The 22025-nt window shown below is 37.8% G+C and overlaps 1 protein-coding gene across 1 annotated transcript in view; it reads left to right on the forward strand.

The window, feature by feature from the left end:
• The first annotated feature begins 291 nt into the window (after positions 1–291).
• Positions 292–22025, forward strand: part of LOC100741349 (prolyl 4-hydroxylase subunit alpha-1) — a 225029-nt gene continuing 203295 nt past the window's right edge. The window contains exon 1 of the mRNA XM_012387903.3: positions 292–581. The gene's annotated coding sequence lies outside the window, so the exon portion shown is untranslated. The remainder of the gene's footprint in view (positions 582–22025) is intronic.

A 22025-nucleotide genomic window follows, 5' to 3' on the forward strand; every position in this document is an offset into this window, starting at 1 on the left:
AAGATATCTCACTTTGAAATATTCCTATCCGATGTAGCCTAAAGTAAGAAATTCTACGTTTGTGAATGATCATGGGACCAAATAATTGTTCGATATTCAGTTAAGATCCAATTCTTGTGTTTGATAAAATTCAAGCGACTCGGAGACAAGTTGAATGCTGCTCGCACGTGCAGAAACGGGAACCCTAGAAAGAGAAAGAGCTATGGAAGTTTGAGTGCGAGCGAGCGAGACGGAAAGTGGGGAGTGGTGGGGATGTGCGCGTCGTGTGGCAGGGGACGCGTGGCAACACGCTCGCCGCAGCATCCGCGTGAAGTCAGTCGGCTGTCGGATCTCGTGCCGTGCAGGTCGTCTAGAAAGTTTTTGTGGTTCATGTTCGGTCGCAAAAGAGCACGCTACGAACCGCGTGGTTATCAATCGAAGTTTCTCATGTGCTTTGTTCAGTGTTACTCAATGTTGCCACTCGTCACCGTTGCCTGAACGTTTCATCGAAGGTTTCAAGAAACGAAGAACGGTGAATTGGAATACTTGGATAAGCTGTGCAACGTGACAGACAGGAGTATCGTCGGATAAGAAGACTATCGGTGAGTCAGCATCTCAATTTTATATGCTGTCATTAAAGCGTATAACAAATTTCGATATGAAATACGATATCGGCTGAGTCTTTTCGCGTCGGATAATCAAATTCTCGGTTCATTTTACCTCTCGTCGTAGTGTCGTTTGTGCGAAATCGAATGCAAGGACATTTTGATCGTGCTCTTCAAGGGAAGCTTAAAGTGCAGTAGGAAGGATAGGTTAACCGTGCCTAGTTTCGACTTTCGAGTCGGTTGACGGACGAGCGAGTCACGAACGAGGGCATGAAGTCACGAGTTCTCCTCTGCCGGCTGAAAGAGGACCGAACGAGCGTAAAGCTGCGATCGAACGTAACATGTGTGTCACAGGCGTATATATACTACACTGAAACTTCGAGACAGGGAGACAGTAGACGATATGCAACTAAGTAGGTGGAGATCTGACGACAGTAGGATATGCACTGCCAACCATAAGTATTAGAACACTTAATCTTTATATTTATTGAAAAATCCTAACAGACTTCCCTTTATTCAATATCTTACGGTATAAGACACATATGTTTCCGGTGAATTAACAGGTTTGTAATAAAATATAAAACAAATAGAAAGCATTCAATTTACAGTAACATCGTAAAGTATCTAAATATTACGGCAGCAGTATGTTGACAAAATCGCAATATTTGTTTTCTCTATTAAGTACGAGCGAGATACAGATCTGTGCCACATTTGTTTACGTACTCCATATCAAACATTCGCTCCCTTAAAGTCGATTCTAAGAACCAGTAACGATAACGTGTCAGTTATTTAAGAGGTTCAGCGTCGCGTTGTTTTCGCCTGACATTCCTCTCAAACCACATGTACTCCGATGATGCACTCGTTTCACGTGCTCTGAAAGCATCCGTGCCTCACTAATATGGAGATATTAAGAGCAGTAAAACCGTGTTCTTTGCACCTGGTATCTTGTTAAAATCCACATTGCAGACGTTTACCCCTGTGACACGCGCGCGTTTTGAGTTCAAAGAAATATCCGATGCTTCGTCGAATCCATGGCGAGTATGACTTAATAAACGCGACAGTGACAGCCGGCATTGCAATTGCGTTGTGTCACTGGTCGCGTCATACCAGATACGTCCCACGTATTTCAACGTTCGTCGTCACTGGCTCCCTCGTTGCACAGTGATATAACGCGCAGCGTTCAACAGGGACCGAAACACGCCGTTGCACTTTGTCTCCTCTGTGTGCATGCTTTCGCCGTGTTTTTATGCAGTTCCGGTGACGCGTCTTAAAATATGGAGTTACAGCGCGTTACGGTAGGGCCGGATGATGTATTTTTGGAGTCGCCGGCTCGTTCGTCGTACGAAAACCTTCGTGTAAACACGTTTTTACTTGGAATTTTTCGGAACGTATTTATCGTACGTAACCGTGCTTCGTGAACACTCATAAATTCCTGGAGACCCCACGTCGTTTTAGACAAAACAGCCGACAGTTTAGATGTGCGTATTCTTGTTAGTATTTTAAGGGAATTAGGTCCAAATTTTGGTACTTGGACTTTTAGTGTTTCAATTTTTCGATTACTAGAATCGTTCAAGTTTTTAAATGGTAGATAATTGATAATAACATAAACTGCGTGTGTTTTTGGTTAGCATTGTAGTGGAGAAAATCGAGTCGCAACATTTAAGCTTTGACTTTTTAGTATTTCAACTTTCCGGTTATAAAATTATTCGATTTTTATTCGAACCATTTCCAATTATTTTTATTCTCCGATTTTTTATTTGATATTCGTGTATTCCAGTTTCCAGTTGCTCGACTTTATCGTTGTTCGAGTTTATCCATTTATCAACGTTTCGATGCTTTCGATTACTTCGATTCGACGATCGCGCGATACGCCGAATTTTCTAATCTTTCGATCTCTTACTTCCTTTACCAATCAATTCCTCCGGTTCTCAGCCCCCTTCTTCGATTCTGTTCTTATTCAGCTCATCGAAGAACCTCCGAACTTCCCATCCACTTTTTCGAGTCCTCGAACGCCCCTCGAAACTTGTGAAATAGTTGGCGCGCGAAATTTATATCCATCCAGCTCGGTCGGTAATTAGATTCTTATATCACAAGAAGTTTTTGACCAGACGTCATCCTATTAAGTTCGTCGAAACGTTTCTCGTTCCTCGTGTCGTTGACACTCACGAATGATTGAAGAATCTACTACTACTTTTCTCTCCTTTTCCTTTCTTTCCTCTCTTTCTTCCTTTCTTCTCTTTTCTTTCCTTTCTTTTTCCTAGTCTCCAACTTTGACTGTACATGCATTGTTCGCTTTATTTTCACCTTCCTTATTTTTATAAGAACGATAACGTCTCGCGTTAGGTTTTTTTTCAAAATAGTTCCTAGTCACGGGACTTTCATGTTTCGTTATCCGGCATTTTTTTGCCCCAGTTCGCTTTGATGTTGCATTACGATTGTTCCCTCGAGAAGTTAGAAACTCGCTACGCCAGAGAAAAGTGCGATTTCCGCGTGACGATTGTGAATGTTAGTCGCTTGAGTTGTTCACGTTTACGACACTTCTTAGCCCTGTTCACCCTCTTGAATGTTCTGAGCACGAACTTATTCTCTGTCGGTCATGTGTGATTTAGTTCATTATCATTAGAGCCCGGACATTTATGGACATTTATATTTTCACGAATATAACTCAAAAAGTCAAAACAAGATTGGCATCCTGTGTATTCTTGGCCAGATTTGCCATAAATGTATAGAAATATGCAGTCTAACTATCATTAAGAACGTAACATTTTGCATACTATGCACAATGGCTTTTTCTTCCTACGATATTTTTTTTCTCTGAAATTAATTATTTCTAAACAATTTAATTATTAACATCGAAACTACCCATGACGCAGTATTGAGAATGGTTCAAATTATAGCATTTGTTAAACCGATATTAATGAAATAATTTGTTTGAACATTAGATTCTATACGAAGCGTTAATTTTGATGCTTTCGCGGAACGAATTGATAATAAAAGAACGTTATTTTTGTAAATAAAAGAAGCGGAAGAGCTTTTAACACGTGTAGCTCGGTATACATGTATATAGGAAAATCAAAGGTCTGCAGGTGGAGTTGTTTGGAGGAAACTGATACTTTGGGAAAAGTTGCGTTTTGGGGTAACGCGTTTAGCTAGTTTACGCGAGTCTACAGCGTAACTTGCACTGAAATCAAAGTTTTGCAACTGCAGAACCTGCGCAGCGATGGAAGATAATTCTAAAAGTCCTGGTAAAATGCAGTTGAACTGTACTTCAAAGGATAGTGATAGAATATCGGATTTCTTTATCGTGAGATTGATTCGATGACCTCGATTCGAAGCTTCTTTGTGAAATTTTTAGATCCTCCTATCTTTGTCTCTTCCTTTGGTTCTCGAATTTCACTTTGTAACTTCCAAGCGTCGTTGTCTCGAGACGTTACATTCTCAGATATTGTACTCAGTTCTGCCGATCTTTTTCTAAACGTTCCGAGCTCTATTCTTCGAGATCTCTGTTCTTCGTTGTATAAAATTTGGATTTCTTCGTTTCTTCGATAACAAATTTTCAATTGCCGTCATGATCGACCCGAATCTAAGATTTTATATTTCAGATCTACCATCTCATCCACGCGATATCCACCAAACTTCGTATCGATCGGCCACTGATAACGTATGGTGACACAGCCATGTTTTCCACCATTCTTCGATTCTTTAAATTCTTTTCGAAACGAAAATCAAACGATAAGCATTGGGGGCACTTTGAAAAAAGCTTGGAGAAAAGGCGAGTTGAACGTTCGAGCAATCTCGTCCGAGTTAGAATCTTTGAAACGATAAAGATAAATCGCGTCAGGGGGCAAAGGGGACACGGTGGCTATTGGACGATCCGTTTCCAGGGCATCTCACGATGCTTGCATACGGTTACGTCACTGCTCGGAGAAATGTCGACCCACGCGGGTCTGCTATCGCTGTCGCTTCGCCACGTTCATTGTATTTAAAGCTGTGCGTCGGCTTTTACGGGGTCGAATTGCGCCATCGGACAGCGTCGTTGCTTCTCCAATTTATGACTCGTAAATTTCGTTAGATAGCGCTCGAAATCTTCGCACACAGCGAAGAGTCGCACACAGTCAATAGGTGGTACTGACAAAATCCGCAATCGCTTAGTTGCCAACCCAATACTTCGCCGACTACTTTTTACTTCCTCTTTGAGGAGATAGTAATGTTGACGATTCTGTTAATGTCGTAGCTGGAAAGCGCGGAATTTTATGCAAATTCGTACCTTTAATGGAACGAAACTTAAACATAAACCTGTTTTATACGCTAAGTACCGTAACAATCACTATAATTTGGATATTTGATATATTTCTGTATATCATTCGCATTCTGTGTATTTCTTCAGCGTTAAGGGGTGACTGTAACGTTTTAGCTGCAATAGATTGAAATATATTAGATTGTACGAAAAGTTTCTTTCGTTTTATAAGGAAATAATAGACGTTTAATGTATTTTGTTTTATATTAGTTTATTGCATTATGCACGAACATAATTGTTTTATCGACCAGTGGCGGGGAGACGCGGTGGCGAGGAAGCGCGTCAACGGGAGTCGTAAATTCCCGTTACGACTAGAATAATCGATGCCACGAACAGATCGATCCCCTATTTCGATTAGGATAATAGAGGTGATTTTAATGAGTAGCACTTGAGTAACTGTTCAAAGATGTTATATATTTCCAACAACTTGTAGACACGAAGATTACGCTCTTTGCGTATATATATATGTTAATTAATATATGTTGACTGAGTTAAAGTAGTGAATCCAGTGCAGAGCTGTCGACTGATCTGTAGTCGTAGATCCAGTTTAGAGACAATGACTGATCTATAGGCGGAAGTGAAGTCTAGAGATGTGGTGACTGTTCTGTAGTCCATGAACCAGTGAAGTCCAGTAACAATTTTGTCGCTAAGGAAAACTCTTGTTCGGTGGAGAATCGCCCCATCACTGATCGCTTGCGGGTGGAATCTCGGGAAACATGGGAAAACCCACGTTTCCCCAATTTTTATCTTGTCGGTAATTCAAGAAGCCTCGTTTTATGGCACAGCTCATGGACGCCTCGACCGCAGGGAGTCACCGGACGTAACAATAATAATAAAAATATAATGAAATGGATCATACCTAATTCAATGAAATAATATAAAACAGAAATTGCTGTTCATCTATTATTATCTTATGAAGCAAAAGAAACTTTCCGGACAACCTAATACTACGTCATAATATATATATATTAGTTTAAAAAATGTGCGCGTTGTTGAAATTCTTTTTATGCGTAGAATTTGTCTTATTTGAATCATTGTAAAAAATGTAATAGCGACGAGAAATGTATGGAAGAAACATTATAGGTGCTGGAATATTTCTTCGCTTTCCTGGAGAAGGATAAACGTGGACAACGGTTGCGTTTGTTACGAAATGTCCAATGTGAATCGTTGTTGGTACTTTTGGTTGTATCGATGTTTCAAATTTGAATTAGATTTGCGAACTTCTGTTTCGTCTCGGTTTTTTCGAGAAATTTCCCTAAGGATTTGGGGAATAAGGTGGCATGAATTCAGAGATAGGATCGGTCTATCTATCATCCTTGCTTTTATCTTTGCCCCTATAACTTCGTCTTTCGCGACTATTGCTCCTTGGAGGGTATGTCCGTAGGAAGTGTAGTTGTCTGCTTTAGATTATTCCTAGCGTACGCGTTATGGGGATGCCTGCTATGGAGATAAACAAATGTGGCTTGACTTATGGCGACAATATCTGAAAAAGTATAATACACAAATCTTCTCGGTGTATCTGCAAAACGATATATTTTTCAGAACTTGTATGATGGTGAAAATTTGTCAGGATAGAAAGATCTATCTCAAGATTAAACAGATTTGCATCCAGTGTTGAATTTATAATTTTCAACTTTGTAGCTTCGGTAGCTCTAATTGCTTTGTGAGGTATTTCGATGAAAAACCGACGTTAACAATTTTACACAAAAACAGAGAGAATTGGGAAGTAGAACATCAAGCGTTTAAACACAAAATATCTTATGTAAAGCTTGAAAATCAAACGAGCAAAGGATAACGATATAATGCGCTTGACATTTATAATCGCCAATTTTATACAGCGTACGTTAATCATTAAAAGTAAATTTTTTCACCTCATAATATCTTACTACAGCTCTAACAAGAAAATAAGATCATCCTAGGTTTTTTCATTTGATATTTTCCAGTTAAATTATATTTTATCAAAAGTAGCTGAGTTCATAAACTACTAACTGCACACCCACTGCCTACATCAAAATCATGTCAAATAGATTTAAGCAATCTCCAGAGTACGCCACGCGTTCAATTATATCCCCGACCAATAGTCAACACAACGCCAAATCGTCGCCATATAACAATTACCCAACTCTCACCCTATTCACCCAGCTAAAGGCCAATTACCACAACTTCAATCCTCGCTGTATGCATCATAAGAGCGGCCTGCTACTTTTCCCGGGGAACGAAGATGTCGCTTAGCGTACGACAAACGAAACTTTGGCTCCTATCGTACGATAAAAAGAGAAACAGGGTAACTTCCATCCTCCGTAAGTATTCCGGCTTTTCGCGAGCGGCTGCCACGTTTCTCATAATCGTAAACACAGCCACGTTGGAAAGCGAACTTCTCCCGTAGCATCAGTCCTGATAACGCGTTTAAGCTCGGCTTAATCCGGATTGTTATTTCTTTCGCCGGTTATTGCGGAAGTGAGCCACGCCAGAAGTTACTCTGTTCTATGCCTCGACGTAACTGGCAAATGCAGCCTGTAACGTTGGCTTCTGGTTTACCGTGCAGGCTTACGAAGACTCCGGTTGAAAATTGTAAAGGGTGCGTTTTTATTGCTCGCGTTACTTTGCTACGCCCGGGGGCAGAGTTTAACGACTTCGTTTAGGGAGCATTGGACGGTATGTAAGGGTTGATAAGTTGTTGATCTTTGTTTCATAACTTGTATTAAAGGAAATGGCTGGTTGTTTTTGGAACGAAACAAGCGATGGAAAGAGCTATAGTTGGTTTTAAGTATATTTTAGGATGGTATATAGATTAGAGGGTTGGTTCCAGAAACGTTTATTTCTTAAACAGATGCGATAGAGTTTTATTCTTTGAAAGTTGAATATCGTTTCGTATGAGAATTGCGATATATCTTTTTTAATTCTTAACGCTCCAAGTGTGCCTCTCAAGCACCACCGATATGCGACGCTCTACTCCAGGTGTACCGCATATTACTCAATTATAATTAATATAAATATTGTAATCAAAATTATATTACTTCTGAGATGAATAAAGATTGTTTTGAATGACTTTGATATTATTATCATTATGTCATTGTAGCATTTAAAATCTGACACTTAAAAACTTGTAAGTCGAAGTATGATGAGAATAAGAATTGCCGGTTGATATTCACAATTAAAAGTCAGAGCGTTAAGGGTTAATCAATTTTCATAAGAATCATTCGTCTTAAGACGAGTATCCACGATATTATTCTTCCTCTTAACTACATCTGCCTTGAAACATTTATACGAATATTAAAATGCTGACCCTCGATGAATCACTCTGTACAATATACAAATTATTTACTTTTTCACTCCGTAGGTAGGTAACGTAACTTTTGAAACCGTGGCCACTAATTTCTGTAATATCCTATATAAATCTTAAAACACTTTTGTTGAATCACCCTGTACAATATTCAAATTAACAATTCAAATCGATATAACTAACGTTTACTGTACCAACACTCACTTTTGTACCGTTCTGTACTTACATATATTTCATTGTACAAATACCTCTTGTAGCCACTGTACACTGTACATTTCAACTGCAAGCAGAATAGACTTCTCTATTTCGATCATTCATTTTTTGGCCACTCTGTATCCATATACATACATTCCACTATCACCATCTATCTTTCCGGAAAAATACTCCACGAGATTGCTACCATCGTTTCATCTACAATACTACCACGCATGCTACAGTTTCATACAACATACCGACAGTTGGCAGAATTCCGGATTATCAGGGAGATGTTTAACCTTGAACGATATGCTAGCGCCGGAATTACGCGAACCACCATCTCCAGATAATGGAGAAGATCGCAACGTCGACGCATCTTCTCCATTGTGGTCCACGCAATTCGAAGAAGCAAGTCTTCGCGTTACGGCGATTCTCGCGCTTTTAGATAAGGCGAAGCGCTCTTGCGGATCTGAGAAACGTTTGTGCGCTGTTCTATAATATAACCTCTGGCGAAATTCTTACCACTTCCCATTCAGAAATAATAGGATACTCGTGCAAAATCTCGCAGATTTCACGTTTTGTTTTCGGCTATCTTGGATATTAGAAGCGTTTGAAAGTTGCAAATCGCGCGTTAAAGAATTCATGATACGAACGTCTGAACAACTATTTTACGTTTCGAGATTTTTGAATATCTTCGCCAGTTTGATCGTTCAGTTCGTTAAAATTTGTCTTTTCAACTACGTTGGATCTTAAGGGCCATTGAGAATTCGAAATCGCGTGTCAGAGGGAATGAAATACAGAAATGTAGAAATTTCTCGATATTTTCAGATTTTCAATTTACTTATGAATTTTGTCAATTTATTTAAAATTCTGTTGAATTTATTGCGCGTGCTACTTCGATATTCACGATTCCAGAGATCGATTCGTTCGAATAAACACACGATTCTCGCGTCGTTTACGAGCAGCGTGAGAATTTAATTTCGCCATGTATTGTTTAAAAAAACAGAGCCGTAAGTTATTTTTACAGCATAACTGGCCAATTATATATGTTCTTCGGCTGCGTGGTTCTAAAAACGACGTTCATTAATTCAATGAAATCGTAACATGAATTGCGATGGAAATTGTTGCCAGTTACGTGAATAGGACACGAAACTGTAACGAACCTTGCGAACGCAATTGAGGCGAATGATATATCAGAACATTAATTCACCACGTTTGATCTACGATATTTCTCCTCTTCAGAATGTATTATTCTTTCGCTGTAACCTTCTCAAGTCGATTTCTTAAGCGTTTAATAATTAGAACTTCTGTTAAAGCAAAAATGATGCGTGTATGTACGAACAGGCTGAACGGTTTCAATCTACGAATGCAAATTAATCGTACACTATACGTTGTATAAGAAAAGTAATTTAGATAAGAAGCGAATGTAAGTTAAGCAGTTTCTTATGGATGGGCGCGTAATGGTCATACGAAGGTAACATACGTCTTCCTAAGTAGAATTGTATATTTTTAAATGTAAAATGTAATTACCATACAGCTCTACGATGCAGCTCGTTATTCTCTACAAAACTGTATTAACCTATTTATATCGAAAAACCATTAGTTTGGCAGATATTTTAACTTCAATCTGTCGAGCTTAGCGTATGAAGCGCAAGAAAAGGCGCGAAGCGGTATTCCTCTCTTTACATTGTCTTCGTTTTGACAAATTAATGTTAAAATCCAAACTAATTTCCGATAGAAATAAGTTAATACTTTTTTTGTAGAAAATGCCCAGTTGTATCGATTAATGTTACAAAATATATAGAGTGTCACTTAAGGAACTCAAAGTCACTTTGACATTTCTGGAAATGTAAGATATAAAAGAGCATAATTGTATTCATCTCTTGCACGAGTGTCTTGAAATGTAACGTAATTCGTTTAAAATCTTTTTCGATAAAAGAAAAGATCGGTAACGAATTATTTTAGATGGTGCTTCTTGTTGGTCCATCCTGTATAAGAATATCACATTCTTCGACATCGGAAGTTACAAAATAATAAAGCCGAGACAGTCAATTTGCGAGGGCATCGCCAATTAAACGGTCGTCGAATTATCGAGGCAAAGCGGCGTCCTAACGCGTAACAGGCCAACATCGAATTAATTAACAACGTCGTGAAAATTCATTTGCGTGGAATTGCCCGATCGTAACGAGGCAGCCTTCATCCCGCTCTAATGATACTCGCGATCGAACTTTCAAACCCCTTTCGCCCCCTTCGTTTTCTCTTTCATCGGGCGTCGTTAAGGGTCGCGCTAGTTCCGTTGAAACGAATTTCAAGACCGCGACAGAGAGAACGTTCCACGTGCCCACTAGACTCGATTCGTAACGCCATCATGGACGATTGTTTGCCAGCACGGCGAAACCCCTTCTTTCGAGAGATCGTCTGAAAATTACCATCGACCGAGACACCGGTCGTTCAACACGGTTCAGACCGTTTTCTTTTATGTTAAAGCCCGACGATACGGGCGGAAACGAGCCACTGAACTCTGCCACTTTGCTTCCCTTATCCCGTTCAAGAACTTGCTTACCCCCGTCATTTTATTCCTCTCGCTTCCTATGCTACTTTACGCACTTCTAATTTACCTCCGTTACATTTACATTCTTCTTGCACTGCTGCTGTTACGTTTTCCCTAGTTTAATTTTAATTTCTTGCTCGCTACATTTTGATTATTCTCATGTTAAGTACCTGGTTAATCGATCTTCTTTATTCGACTGGATGCTTCTCTGTATATTACTCAAAATAATTAGAGCGTCGTTTTATGTTTCACTTTAATCCTTACAGCTATTTCTTGCACCTGTACATTCTTTTTTAAAGCCAATTCGTACTTGTACATTATTCAGCATGTTAATTATTTGCACGTATGTGTAATGTGTTCATATTTTCATGAGCATAGCTGGTGAAATTTCTTTCACTCCCTAAGTATTGTAATTTTTAGCACTTTTACCCATATTTTTTCGATACTGACATTCGTACATATTATGTACATTCTCCGTGCATTTCTTCCAAACATTTAAATTGTCTGTAAATGCATAAATATTTAGCTTCGTACACGATACGTCAATCTATCAATCCTGTGGGGCTACTTTGCTTCTGTTTGCGTAGTCAATGCGATTAAACCATTCAATAACTGTCATAACCCACATAACGATATGGCCACATGATAATAGCCCACAGGGTAGTATCTATCTCGTAATTGTTAAAAACAATGCATATTAAACTGTATCTGGCATTTTGTACATTCCTTCCCTTTCCTCTTCATGACTTAACATCATCCATTTTTCCTTTTCTATATCTTTTCGTTTCCTCTCTTTCTGTTTCACAACCTTAACTGTCTTCCCTTCCACCCTCTTCTACCCTCTCGCACTATCTTTTTCTTTTTTCCTATTTTTCCGCGGTACAATTACAATCAGTCCATTTCCCCTCTTCATCTCGCGCCGCTACGTTTCTCTGCTTTCTATCTTCCTCTCTTCCATTGCATATCACTTTTCTCCACCCTCGAGTCCCCTTTTTCACCCTGTTCGGATGCAGCCTGAACACTCGAGAGTCTGCCAAGTCCTCGTTCGTCCAACAGGCAATCGTCGAGGCCACGTTCTCGCCCGCGTGTCGTCCTTGATTCCCCTCATTGCTCCTTGCTTCCCTTTAACCAAGGTGCCCGTGAATTTTGTCGAGCCTCGAGTGCGAAATAAAGGCACTCTCGTTAAAACGAACCTCCTTGTCGGAATTCAAATAGACCGTCCTTCGTTCCGGTGCCTCCTAGTTTCGTTTCTTCGGTTTCATTTAGCGCTTGTTCTCCACCTTTTCGAGCCGTAGCTTGCTGCTTCTCCTTTGAGCTGCTCTCTGTATTAGAATGTCTGTATCAGAATGAGAGAGTTTAATTTCCGTTTTCGTGTCGTCTTTCAGTCGGACGCTACTGGGATTTTTGGCTCCTCTCTAATAAAAGTGAAAACGCTTTGTAACGTTGATCTATCTTGTTACTGTCTTCTCGCTAGTAAAAAATGTTCATCGTTATTTTATTCTGTTGCGAGGTAAAGGGTAATTAGCGTGAGAAGATCACGCTTAAAGTGATTTATAGGGAAGACATTGGGTTGCCAGTTTCTTGCGCGCCAAGCTATAAGTAAAAGCGCGCCGAGAGGAAACCGTTTTCGCCTCGATTTATCAACGTTCATACACCAGTTTCACCGCGAACATTAACCGAAATCAAGATCGCAGTCGACCTTGAAAGATCAAGTACGATAAGCCACGTTGAAATTTAGATGTACTTCTAAGAACATTCTTTCACGTTTAAATATCATAAAACCATTCGTAGTAGTTACTATTGGTTATGTTTTAGATGAAAAAGCACACAGATCAAAAGGGTGAAATTTCTATTAATTTCTTATTATTTGTAATAAGTAAATTATAATTATCACGAAATGACGAGAAGAACTAATTTTTGGTCATTCTCTTTGAGTCGAGAAAGAATTTTAAGACTATTAAGTGACTAATTAATTATTAGACTAATTAAGTATTTTCTTCGTTTTAAATATTTCCAGCTGGTTCCTCTTATTGCGAAGAATCATCCTTGGAGCTCTTTGTTCTTTCGCCATTGTGAGCATTGACCGTGCAATTACACGTGTTTCTAATGAACGTCGAGAGACGATCGAGATTACTTAATTTCCAAAATTGCTTGGCTGCTTCGCGCGAACAAACACAATGCAACGAATGAAAATGAAAACCTTTTAGTACGTCGGCGTTCTACTGAAACTACCCTTCTTATTAGTAACCCTACAAAAAATATTTTCTCAGGCTATACTATACTTATCATGGCATTTTATATTAATTGATTTTTACTAATTAACTAATTGCAAGTTTATTAAATTTTATTTGGCTTAATAGTATTTTAAACTCTATATATAGACAAGAAAAGCGCTTCATTAGAAAATGAGAATATTTGCCTCTAGCAACACCTTTTGTACAGCCACTGTATGTATTTTCTCATGAAATTAACACGTTTCGATTTCATTACACATACATAGCAATTAAGGACTAAACAAAAACCAGAGAATTTTCGTTTTATTTAAACAACGAAATTTGGTTGTTTTCAGGAATAAAATACTCGTAATTTTTTCCAGCGAACGATTAATTTACCTTCAAATTTAAGTCGCTTTTTACTGGAATTTCCTCTGCTACACCTATTATTTGCGAACAATACCGGACGGACGTCGTTTGCTCAGATTGGTCCAGCCAGCAAACAATATTTCCTCGGCGTCGTTGGGACGAGTTCGCAAAAACGATGTAGAGCCAGATGTCGTAACTGGATCTCGGGGCTTGCTACTCGAAAACGCTTAAATTTCAACTGTAACCCTTGTATTTCGTTCGAGCTGGATTTCGATATATATCTAGCCGATAAAATGAGAAAACGCGATGTCTGGGAGAATTTAACCCGACGATTCCTAATGTGTTCTATGAAATATTACGATTCCGGGTTCTCGTATTTTTCTCAGAAACTAAATGAGAAGGTAAACTGGGTTGAGTAATAAATCCATTTTTCGACGGTGTATGCTTACCCTGGAATATTACAAAAATCTTACTTATTCTGACTTACGGTAAACGAACATAGAGGGAGATTGCTGGATTGTCGAATAAATCTTAAAAGTAAATTTCTTCTAAAAGACGAAGGATGTATGTGTAATCTTCAAAATTTCAGATTAATTTCAATGAAGGGAATTGCACGGATAAAATCTCCTTTTCTCAGGTGTATGAAAAATTAAAGAAAGCTTGTTGAATTTCCGGAGAGATGTTATTTTTTAATATGTGATATTTGAGAATATTAAGATATATCCAATGAAACCAGTACTATCTAACTTTCGTATTATTCGGTAGATTATCGATCAATTTAATGGGAAAAAGAAATTTTGCAGAGATAAAGTGCATGTGTAATTTAATAAACTCCTAGAAGATAATTGTGCAAACTGATAAAATGAATAAGATTTTATGTCATAGTTATATGATATTAGATAAAAAGATGAAACTCAAGATATAGATATACTTATAATTCTGCTAGAAATTTTGATCAAGTAGATCTAATTATCTATGTTTTATATTTTGTATTTTTTGGAATTTTTTATAGCGACTCGGTAAAATAAAAAATGTAACACGATTGGCGATGACAGAATCGTGGCACTTTCACGGCATTTGCCGACCATTCTTTCTAAACGATCACTGTGGACACCCTTTTGAGGCTCTCTTGGACACGATATAATACTATACTCAGCTACCACAATGCAGTGATCGCACTTAAAGCCACTCCTGGGGCCGAGTACGCGAGTGCACACAGTTCAGCGCATAGTTCACGTGATCTTGAAACTTGTACTTTTTCATGTTTCGATTATGCCTTTATCTTTCGCAGAATTATTTTCCACGTTACACGTCGTGTTAAATAAATTTGAATTGAAAGCAGAGATTTTTCTGCAAAGCTCGAATTATTAATGTGTATAAATAATGAAGTAAATTACTAAGTAAACAGCGAAGCAGAGGAAGACGACTTTGATCGATACTTGGTGTTTGGAGCATTTCGTACTTCCGCAACTGGTACAGCATTCTATTTCCATAATTTATTCCGCAGAGTCTATTTCTCCCTTGTAGAAATTCCGTAAAATATTTTTAACGTGGCAGAACTTCGATGTATTTTTGTTTCGATATCGTTTTCAGCTTTTTGTGCATAAGCTATTACAAAGCAGATTTTCCTTTAGGATATTATTAAATATTAGATTGAATAATATTAAATATTGAAATTTTCAAAATTCTCATAATATACATTGGTCTGCAAAGGTTTCCCCTTAATCCCTTCATATTCAAAGTAAATTAATTAAATATATTTATAAGATAAATGTATTTATGTATATCGCTGAAATTGCTGAAATTTTTGTGCATTATTTTCTCTTCTATAAAATCATTAGGAAAAATTTGTTCCTAGTATCTATTACGAATGAAGGTAATTTTTAGTATACGAATAAGTTTCTCACAGCCTAAGAAATTCAGTCCTAGCAGGGTATTTTTAAACATCTATTGCACAGTTTTTTCAATAAATACATCTATAACGGTGGCATATTTTTATTTACTTATGTGCAAAATTGAAAGATGTATATAATATACAAATATATTATACAAAATAATAATAATCTCTAATATGTAGAAGGAATTTCCATCTAACTTTTATTTTTTTAAATGTGCATATAAAAATACAAATTTGTATTAAAACTCGCACAATCTGATAATTAGTATCTAATAATCTTCTTTCTTTTATAAAACCTGCTTCTGTACTTAGAAGAATTAATCAAAACTACTCTAACTCTATTTCTCGAATAAAAAGGTATAAAATCTGTGGCGTGTATAGTCGAATAAAATTCTGCTAATTAATTCTCGGTCGATAAGTTTTCGACAGTCCACTAGTTAGTTTGTAGAAAACCTCGAATATCAGGGTGCATTAAAATATTTCCAATTTTTCGTCAAAAGTAACAGCGGTTCGTTAAATATTTCTCAAATTTAACGAAATTTTTTATGTGGAAATATCTCCGTGCTGAAGGCGTATATCATAGGCATACACAGACCTTTTTATACGTATTTCCAGAATTCAGGTATATATATTGAAATTGCGCATTATATATATATAATTGAATGCGTAATTTCAATCAATGATTGTTAATTACACGCTGACGTGTAATATTTACTTCGGGAAACCATTAATTTGCGGTTTCCTTATTAATATTCATGGATTTCCAGAGTGTTAAAGTATTTATCCGTGATGACTGGATAATACACAGCGTCATATTATTTGGAATAGTCGGACGTCATCGAGAATGTATGTAATTTCGACTTAATAACAGATAAATTGTATCTATGAATACGAAACGTGTAAACGTACAAATGTTTTATTATTTATTTTATACGTGGATATATATTTCAGAAGTTTTGTTTTTAATAACTGTATCTAATCTAATGTAATATCGTGTGCGTTAAATTTTTGTTAAAAATTACCTTCCTTCAATGGTAAACAGTATCCTTTATTATATTTTTATTCAAAATTGTTTCATTTTTATTCCTAGATAATTTATTTTAGATACTTTTTCTAACGACTCTGCAATATTCAATCTAACATATTTTCACGTTTTAACTTAAATGAATTTAATTTCAATCTTTTATTTTTATGTATTAGAATTGTTGTATTCTTAAAAGATTGCCTTCGTTAAAAGTGGATATGAAAAATATTTCCATATAGTATATTTATTCAGAATTCGTCTATTTTTGTCAAATTTCGTGCGATATATTTTATTTAAACAATTTTATCTCTCGAGTACGAAATAGCGTTTCGTGTTCCATGTCGTGTAACCCATCTTGTACATGCAGGATACTAAACGACATTTCCTCGCAAAATGTCCGAGTACCATACCCTGACATCTTGTAAATTACTGTCCACGGATGAGCACCTTCTGTATGTACAATTAGTATAAAGTTATAATACTTATTCGAGTATCACGTAGTTTCTTCTTAACGAAGTAACAACTTCATTGTTATCCAGCGAGCCGTACAGCAGATTATAGATCGCCGTTTTATACCGAAACTCAGGTAAGATGAGTAGCCAAAATATTACACAACACGAGACCACTATTTAAATTATAATTCCAAAATAAAATCACCTTTTTATAATTTCATCATTCTCATGCACACTACCTATTACGATCATAATTATTTGGATCGTATGAATAACAGGTGGTCACTTTGTAGATAGTTTAATAATTTAAGACGTACGAAACGAAGTTCATGATTGCCATGATTTGTGACTTATTTTTACCCAAAGATTACCAGCACTAATGAAATATTCTATCGGAATTGTATTCCTCATTTCCAATGAAAATATCATTCTAGGAAGGATATGACAAGTCTGGCCGTATAGATCATTTTTCACAATATGTATTCCACCGCACATCTTGTGAAAGTCTTGCTTCTGACTAGTAGAATGAATTATCCATTTGAGTAGTCGATGAGCCACGTAAATAAACTAGAGTCGCTACAATCGAAGATACAGAGAACAATAGTCAACGCCGCATGGTATGTCAGAAACGAGGATATACGCAAAGACTTAAAACCAACGTTCAAAGAAGAAATCAGGTACGCAGAAAAATACAATACGGCAATACATTCAAACCAGCTGACTGCTGAAGCGAGCAAATCTCTCATAGAAAGAAGACTAAAAAGAAAACATCCCACTGACCTCGCTAAAGAAATAAAATATTTAAACTCGAAGATGGTATCCCGCTGAGGGTAGCCATCCGCATGTTATTAAGCAATTAAGTTAGAAAAATTTTACCAAATGACCAGCTGGACAAATTGTAAAGTACAAATTAAATAAAAAAAAAAAAAAAAGATGTGAGTAATCGAAGAACGTAACGCACATAATACGTCGTTTTTGTCACTTGCCTCGCAATTTCTTTAAGAATAATCTCCCGAATCTCCATGCATTTCGCCCGCCCCACCTTTCACGATTCTATGATAAACTCCGGGGAGATAAAGAAAAATTCCAAACTGTCGCTTAAACTTGCCGGATTTCGGTTTGTTTCGCGGAAAAGTCAATTATCGGTTGGCAGACGGAAGCGTGCAGCCATCTAGACGAACGGACTCTCGATTCGATTTCGGTTTTTCATCTTGCCCCTGTTCGCTTTCTGTTCCGCATTTAAAGCAGGAAATTAAGCGCCTCCCCCTCTCATTCTCTTTCTCTCGTCGTCTCTTTCGGTTGAAGCCACCTTCTGCTCGCGAAGTTACGCGCCGGTTCGACGAATAGACTGTTGCTCGAAAACGTAATTCAACGGGGCTTTGTGCCGTAAAATGCCCGCCGTCGACGGCTCTCCGACGGTTAATATGGCGGCTGCATTGTTTCACGAAACACGCTATCGGGCTAGTAATACGCTCTCGTTTCGTGCTTTCGCCTGGGTTTTGACTTCTAGCTCTCCCTCTCTCTGTTTTCGAGAGAGAAAGACAGAGAGAGAGAGAGAGAGAGAGAGAGAGAGAGAGAGAGAGAGAGAGAGAGAGAGAGAGAGAGAGAGAGAGAGAGAGAGAGAGAGAGAGAGAGAGAGAGAGAGAGAGAGAGAGAGAGAGAGAGAGAGAGAGAGAGAGAGAGAGAGAGAGAGAGAGAGAGAGAGAGAGAGAGAGAGAGAGAGAGAGAGAGAGAGAGAGAGAGAGAGAGAGAGAGAGAGAGAGAGAGAGAGAGAGAGAGAGAGAGAGAGAGAGAGAGAGAGAGAGAGAGAGAGAGAGAGAGAGAGAGAGAGAGAGAGAGAGAGAGAGAGAGAGAGAGAGAGAGAGAGAGAGAGAGAGAGAGAGAGAGAGAGAGAGAGAGAGAGAGAGAGAGAGAGAGAGAGAGAGAGAGAGAGAGAGAGAGAGAGAGAGAGAGAGAGAGAGAGAGAGAGAGAGAGAGAGAGAGAGAGAGAGAGAGAGAGAGAGAGAGAGAGAGAGAGAGAGAGAGAGAGAGAGAGAGAGAGAGAGAGAGAGAGAGAGAGAGAGAGAGAGAGAGAGAGAGAGAGAGAGAGAGAGAGAGAGAGAGAGAGAGAGAGAGAGAGAGAGAGAGAGAGAGAGAGAGAGAGAGAGAGAGAGAGAGAGAGAGAGAGAGAGAGAGAGAGAGAGAGAGAGAGAGAGAGAGAGAGAGAGAGAGAGAGAGAGAGAGAGAGAGAGAGAGAGAGAGAGAGAGAGAGAGAGAGAGAGAGAGAGAGAGAGAGAGAGAGAGAGAGAGAGAGAGAGAGAGAGAGAGAGAGAGAGAGAGAGAGAGAGAGAGAGAGAGAGAGAGAGAGAGAGAGAGAGAGAGAGAGAGAGAGAGAGAGAGAGAGAGAGAGAGAGAGAGAGAGAGAGAGAGAGAGAGAGAGAGAGAGAGAGAGAGAGAGAGAGAGAGAGAGAGAGAGAGAGAGAGAGAGAGAGAGAGAGAGAGAGAGAGAGAGAGAGAGAGAGAGAGAGAGAGAGAGAAAGATTTCGTTCCGCTGCGTGTTCCTGATGAATGCAAACGGAACTTCTAGCATGCTCATAAACGTGAAACACGTGGTTTTAGTTTGATCACGATGGTTTTCAGTTACGACATTGTGGTTAGAGTGTTTATCGTGCTGGGAAGGATTGCCGGCTTTAAGTGAATGGGGATTTCAGTGGTAGCGTTCAACGAACCTCCTATTCGAAGGTGTTTGTTTAACCTTAATCTCTATCATCCTTTAACCGAAGGTGTTTCTACAATTGTGAAGTTCAATGTTTATAAAGAGAAATTAATGTTAGATGTGTACATTGATTCTAATGTTTTCTTCAACTACGAATATGATGTACGTTCATTGAAATTCCTGTCCGAAATATGTTTGAATATGTATAGCATAGAAGCAGGACGAAGATGATTAAAGAGTTTAATATATGTTCCTACGAAAAATTCCAAAAATTCTTCTAGTAATTTGACGTGACCTAAACGTTGTTCATTAAACGTGCCAATCTTTCCTATCCTGAAAGTGATTAAAACGTGTAAAATATATTCCTAGAAAAGATCAGATAAAAATTCTTCTTGTAATTTCACGTGAACCGGACGTTGTTCATCGAACGTTCCAATATTTTCTGTCCTAAGCACAGTTCGTTCCTCAATATTATATCATAACTTATTCTATCATTATATTGTCACTTAATCAATATAAAAACAAATACCAGAAAAGATACCATCCGTAGTTGTCCAATATAATCAATAAATTTCAATCGCCTCAATTATATCATTCTTTTTTATTTAATTTAATAATAATAATAATTTCTATTTAATACTTACCTTTATCATAGTATCTCGATCTCAGTCTCTCAGTTTCGCAAAAATGCAGTCGGAATGTCATAAACCATCCTGTAGATCAGGAAATCACAGGATCAAACGTAGTTTCCGGATCCGCCCTCTGTAATGAACACAAAGGGACTACCCGTTCCATCGTCCATCGTTCTATCTCTCATTCGTCCGGCCACTCTGGATGCATAATCAGACTGGGAAATGCGTGTCAGAACACGGAACGCTCATTAAGTTTTCTCATTAAAATTTGGCCTAGAGCTGCGAGGCCAATATCTGATGATAGACTAGTCTGGAAGGAAGCGGCTTCCGCGAACAGAAAAGGGATTTTCGGAGGCTTGATTAAGAATCCCATTCCCCGTCTGTCCGAAATTAAACCTTACCGACCGTATGAATCGGAATTATAGATAACGTTCGTATAATCAAAATACTGCCGGTTAAGGAATCGTTTTATCGCTCAAACACGAGAAATCCTTGTTTGTTCCTGCGAATGCAAGCGGATAATTAATTCTCCTGGAAAATTTACGCTTTTAAGAATTAAAATTTTACCAGCAATTTACACAGTAAATTTTCTCTCGGATCATATTTCTGAAAAATTTCGTACGAAATAATTACGTTTGAAATAATACAAGCTTCTAATCGTCGTATTTTCAAGAATTAATTCGATATAGGGAAAAATTGCTAGTACTTTCTTTTTACATTTTACATCTTTTCTTATACTATATTTGTAAAGTTTGATGCAAAATATGGTCAAACTCAGACTTGTTTAAGCCTATAGTCTGAGATTCGAGCGAGCTATCAGACGTATAGGTTTTAAAATAAAATCTCTGTAGATTCTAGATAGTCAGAGGAAAATAGCGATTATTATGCATTCTCTGGTCCGATAAGAATTTTTAGCAAAGCATAGTCTGTTAATGGCAAAAATCGCAATTATCAGTAAATAATAATTTCAATTCTAATATTACGCAAATTACATCGGACACTGTTTCTATCAGAAATGAAATAAATTATTAGGGACGTGTATCCAAAATTTTCATTGTCTTAACAAATTGTGGAACATTTTGAGAACATTTGAGATTACACAGCTACATTACAAGGAGTTGAAGCTACATTACAAGAAGTGGTGTACAGCAGGATTCGAAACAGGGTGGTTGCGAATACAATTGCACAGGGTAGGTATGAATTCCTCTGGGTGTTTCGCTGGCGTCAAATTTACATCAAAGAGCAACCAGGCCAATTTAAACAACGGCCAGCGCACAATGGAATTGAAAATTCACGAGCGTGCGAAACGCAGCTGCAAGCTCGGTTGCTCGTCGGGAATATCGACTGTGCAAGTTTGTCGATATTTCAAGAAGCTGTGATTTTGAAAGAGACCCTGCAAATAATTATTTCGCAAATAAATAATTGTCACAATAGTTTTGCCAAGATCTAAGATATGTGATCTTTCTCATTAAAGAACCCATTAATCACAAATTATACGATTCTGCTAAAAATGTTCCGTAAAACTTCAGCAATGCATAGCAACATCCACTCTTCGTTAATTATTTAAAAACAGTATTTTTAATATTTCGAAAGGATCATATCATTGAAATGCGAGAATTCTGATTTTTTTTTCCGCTAAAGAACGCGTAAATCGAAAATTATAGTATTATACAAAATATACTTCCTAAAATCCAAGGAACGTACAGCAATCGCCATTCCTTTCCGATTATCCAGAGAAAGAATTATTTTAGTATCTCGTGAAATCTGAGGATTCTAATTCCTCTGCCATTAAAAACCGCGTTAATCACATATTATATGATTAAAGGTATTAAA

This window comes from Bombus impatiens, unplaced genomic scaffold (assembly GCF_000188095.3).
Source record: "Bombus impatiens unplaced genomic scaffold, BIMP_2.2 scf_0491, whole genome shotgun sequence".
NCBI classification, from domain to species: domain Eukaryota; kingdom Metazoa; phylum Arthropoda; class Insecta; order Hymenoptera; family Apidae; genus Bombus; species Bombus impatiens.